Consider the following 5,302-nt stretch of genomic DNA (forward strand, 5'->3'; position numbering starts at 1 on the left):
GTCTTAGTACCATCTGCCTGTCTCTGTGTGGTTTGTGTCTTCTAATGGGAGTTTTGTGATTAAGTGGAGCTATATGACTGATCTGGGCAGAGTTGTGAGTAAAAGGGACTATGTCACTTCTAAGCCAAAATACATAATTGTCAATGCGAGGTTGTCCAGAGTTCCCTTTCTATCTGCTGATACATGTCAATACTTGAGATAGTGGATGTTCCATTGACTTGGAACCCAAAGTAAGGAGACATGGAAAAGAACATCAGCCAAGGCACATGTAGTGAGTAAAAACTTGTGTTAATCCATTCAAGTCTGAAGATTGTTTGTTACTGTGCCTTAAAATGGATTATTTTGATTTATATACTTACCATTCTGGGTGGTTTTTTTTTTTGTCAGTTTATTTATTTAATTTCTAATCTCCTAAACAGAAGGTTTTTTAGATGTTGCCACTATTTTCTGAATGTTCCATCATTTCTAATAGGTAAATGTGGCTTCCATAATACTAAAGGTGACAAACTCGTGCCATCCTAGTCTGTTGTTCTGCCTTTATTTTGTGCTATTGGACTTTCTGCTGCATCTCATACCACTTCCATCCTGAAATTCCCACAGCTTCCATTGCCCTCAACTGGTCTGCCTCTCCTACTTCCTATCAGACTCTGATTTTCTATATCAATTCTTCCTTTGCTTAGCACTCAGTCCTGGCAGGTTAGTATGATCAAAAAAGGCCAGACTCTGGAATGAGATGACCTGGTTTTAAATTTCATCTTCACCACTTATTAACTATGTGACCCTGAGAAGGTCACTTAACCTCTTTAAGTCTCAATTTCTGTTTCAGTAAAATAGGGATGATAATGGCTAACTAGCAGCACCGTGATAAGGATTAGCAATAAAATAAATGTAAAATGCCTAGTCCCTAGTAGGTACTAAATAATGGTGACATTGATTTTTATGCAATTCAAGGGTCTCTAGCCTCTCTAATTTTCAGAGAGTAATATTTTTCTTTAAACATAGTGGCTGCATTACACAATCCTAGAGGGCACTGCTCACATTACAGTCTAAATATTGGTTGCCTCTGAAAAACAAGTCCAATGTAAATGTTGCCTTTAGAGTTGTAATATTGTAGCACACCATTGTAAAGGTCTAAAAAATAATCCCAAATAATGCTTCAGACCCTGTCCCACTAATGGCAGGAAATCCAATCCTCTGTTACTTTCCCCTTCTCACATAATTTCTAGGAATTTTTGCTACATGACTGTTGAATATGTTCCACAAGTCCATAATGGCTCTTACTTTGATGGTCTAAACAATTATGGTCACAGAGTCCTGCAGACCCTTCCTCACTATCTCGTAACTGGCTACTTCAGGCTGATGTTACTTGGCTCATACTTGTATCATTCTCCCAAGTAAAGCTAAGGCACGCTGAGATGTTTAACCCACTCCTCCAGAAGTTCAGATGACACAAAGAATAACGATGAAATTGGCTCTAAGACAATACTAGTCTTAGGGCCCACTGTTCCAAACCTAGCACTTAGGAGGCTTTCACATAGCTCAGCATCTAACAATGGGAAAGCTCCAGCTTAGAATCTGGAACCAAATCTCTTAGAACCCAGATGGGAAAAAAATTGATTTCCTATCCCATGCCAAGGCCTCTTTCCTATTGGAAGATGATCAGTATAGGATAACAGAATTGATTAGGCTGCAGTATCAGATAGCATGGGTTTGAATCTCAGATCTACCACCTATTAATTGTGACTATGGGGAAGTCACTACAACTCCCTATGCCTCAGGCTCTTCATAACTAAAATGAGGGTATAATATTATCTATATCATAGGGTTTTATGGAGATTGAATGAGAATGCACAAGAAGTATTTAGTATATTGACTGCTTATTATAAGTACTCCCTCTAGATCAGGTATGATTATTATTATCAGTAGTAGTAGTCAAAGTCTAGCACTTGCGGAGTGCCTATTCTGTGCCAGGACACAGAGTTAATAACTTTACATATGTTGGACCCTATGAGGTAAATATGATTATTTATATCATTGTAGGTTCAGAGAAAAAGTTAAATGGCTTTTGCAAGGTTAGAGTTGAGACCGAGAAACAAGTCATCTGTTTAGATATTCCCATTGTCCTGAGAATGCAATCACAAAGGCCAGCAGTCCATCCCAAAGTTCGATACAGCTTATTCAAAATTACAGGATACTGGGAGCACAAGCAAATCATCCAGAAGAATCCAGCACTGCTTTTCCAGCCTCTTGCTACCCAAGTAAGGAGAAGATATACGCTTCACCTTTCCAGCCTTTCTAGTTTGTCTGTAAGCTTGATTTCCTGTGGACTCCTGTTCAGAACACACACACACACACACACCCCAATACATGTGCACCTCTTCCCAAACTGCAATTTTCAGAGATATGGAAATTTAAGTCCATTTTTAAGAAGACTATCCCTGCTAAACAACCCAATATACGTCACCAAGCAGAGAGGACTCAGTAAATCAGGTCTGTAGGAAGCATTCCAAAACACTATGTACTTAACTTATAGCCATTTGACTAAAACAACACTCCAAAGTGACCTCCTCCAGGTGGGGTGATGCTGAACCGAGGCGGGCAGGCTCAGTAAAGCAGAGGCCGTGGGGAAGAGGGCGGCGGCCATACCACAGCGGGCCTGGACCATGGAGCAGCTGCACAGCGAGCAGCTACCCAAGAAGGACATCATCAAGTTTCTACAGGACCACGGTTCAGATTCATTTCTTGCAGAACATAAGTTATTAGGAAACATTAAAAATGTGGCCAAGACAGCTAACAAGGACCATTTGGTTACAGCCTACAACAATCTTTTTGAAAGTAAGCGTTTCAAGGGTACTGAAAGTATAAGTAAAGTGTCTGAGCAGGTGAAAAATGTGAAGCTTAATGAAGATAAATCCAAAGAAACCAAGTCTGAAGAGACTCTGGATGAGGGTCCACCAAAATATATAAAATCTGTTCTTAAAAAAGGAGATAAAACCAACTTTCCCAAAAAGGGAGATGTTGTTCACTGCTGGTATATAGGAACACTACAGGATGGGACTGTTTTTGATACTAATATTCAAACGAGTTCAAAGAAGAAGAAAAATGCCAAGCCTTTAAGTTTTAAGGTTGGAATAGGCAAAGTTATCAGAGGATGGGATGAAGCACTCTTAACTATGAGTAAAGGAGAAAAGGCTCAACTAGAGATTGAACCAGAATGGGCTTATGGAAAGAAAGGACAGCCTGATGCCAAAATTCCACCAAATGCAAAACTCATTTTTGAAGTGGAGTTAGTGGTTATTGACTGAAATAGCAATGCTTTGGATATAAAGACATAAGCAACAATAAAACATGACCTTGAAGAAACTTATGTAACTAATTAGAGCTGGTTACTATTGGAAGAGTCAACTGGAAAATTCAAGAACTCTGATATTGTTTACCCAATCCCCAACTTTTAATATATGTAATCCATTATAATTCCACAAAGTTTGAAATATTTTACTACAGCTGTGTAAAATATTGGTTAAAGAGAAATGACTTTCCTTTTACCTCATGTTGTAAACTAAAAGGCTCAATAAAAACATATTCAGTGTCAAAAAAAAAAGTGACCTCTCCCAGAAAGAAAAAAAAAATCAACATCTACCCTAAAATGAAGAAACTTCCTGCACCCTCTAAAATGTCAATGTTTTAAATATTTTCAGATCCAGTCTCCATTGATGTGTTTCTCCCATTTACTTGAAAGTACAGTCCACACTTTTAACATCGAGTACCACTACCATACTGCTGACTCCTGAAGGAAAACAATCTTGTCCGAGCCCTTCGGCCAAGTTCTAGTTCCATATACCTCTTCTAGGGGCATCTCATCTCTTGGATGCCTAGCTATCAACTAAGAATCATAAGAAAGGGGGAGAAAAGTATCACACACTGATTCAAAGTGTGACTTCAGACTCATCCAGCTTAGTTTGAATCCAAGTCTTATCATTTATAGCCCTGTGACCTTAGGCAACTTATATAACCTCCAAGACTCAGTTTCCTCAGCTGCAAAACGGGACTAATAATAGAGCCTATATCACAGGGCTGAGATAGAAATTATATAAGTTAAGAATAGAAGAATGACTGGCATGTTGTACTTCTGTAATAAATATTTTCCATTGTTTTTTACATTATTATCATTATGCACAAATTAAATTTATCTCTCCTTGTTATTCACATGTAAATTTCTGTACAGCACAATGGTAACTGTTCCTCAGGATCAAAACCTTATTTTAACTTATTTTCTCTTGTTTATAGGTCACTTAAGTTCTTTGTAGAATGATACGACATACTAATGAATAAGCTGAATAATTATGAATAAATGAAAATATAAATATAACCACCAACTGTTAATTTCTTTTCAAAATTTATCTCACCCTCCTTATTCCTGCCCTCAAGACCCTTATTTGAACTTCTGCCTTCCAGTACATAATTACCTCCATGAGGCCCCCAAACTGAACACTCAACCTGTAGGCTTTGCCCTACAATTCATTGTCTAATCAAGCTTTTTAAGACACTGTTTTCAATCTATTGCCCTATAATGGCTCTTAATTTCCCTACCTGATATTAGTCCAAACTGCTCATTTTGGCATTGCAAGATCCCCATCAGCAGGACTTTCCCGAATTTGACCTCTCACTGCTCCCAGCACTGACCTGTTCCTGAGCCTGAGGTCCTCACCCCTACCACATGCCAAATGCATTGGACATCATCCAGCCTCTACCTCAGCCACCTGGAATCCCTCAAGCCTTTTAAAACACAAATCTAATCATGCCACTCCTCTGTACTTTATCCTGCAATATCTCTTTTGCTTTCAGAATAAAACATAATTTCTTTATCAGCATGTTTATAGAGTCAACCAGGTTTCAAACATTATGCTGGGCAACGGTGAACAGGATTCGGTTCTGGCTCCTAAGGTGCTCACAGTCTTACAACAAGATGTAAAAATGTCCTGTGAAATTGGTCCCTGCCTACCTCTGGCACATTCGCCACTCTTTGCTTGAATCTTACTCTTCAGCCTTATTTAATAGCACCAGCAGTTCTCCACATGTGCCCTGTTCCCTCACCTTCCCGGGATCTCCCAATATCCACCCCCACCTTTGTCTAGTTTGGGTGTTTCTCTTCTGCATTCCTATAGCACTCTGTCATGGGTTCTTCCATAGCATTACACTACCATATGGGAGGTCTCCCTAACCAGATAGTCAAAAGGAACTGGACTAGTTAACTCCCGTGGTAGCTAGTACATACCGTTAAGTGATGGCATGTTGCTCTATT

The 5,302-nt window shown here is 39.1% G+C and overlaps 1 pseudogene; it reads left to right on the forward strand.

Moving 5' to 3' along the window:
* The first annotated feature begins 2,606 nt into the window (after positions 1-2,606).
* LOC145722337 (peptidyl-prolyl cis-trans isomerase FKBP3 pseudogene) lies at positions 2,607-3,601 on the forward strand (annotated as a pseudogene).
* The last annotated feature ends 1,701 nt before the right edge of the window (positions 3,602-5,302 follow it).

Source organism: Leptonychotes weddellii, chromosome 6 (assembly GCF_054177405.1).
Source record: "Leptonychotes weddellii isolate Sample4059 chromosome 6, ASM5417740v2, whole genome shotgun sequence".
Lineage (NCBI taxonomy): Eukaryota > Metazoa > Chordata > Mammalia > Carnivora > Phocidae > Leptonychotes > Leptonychotes weddellii.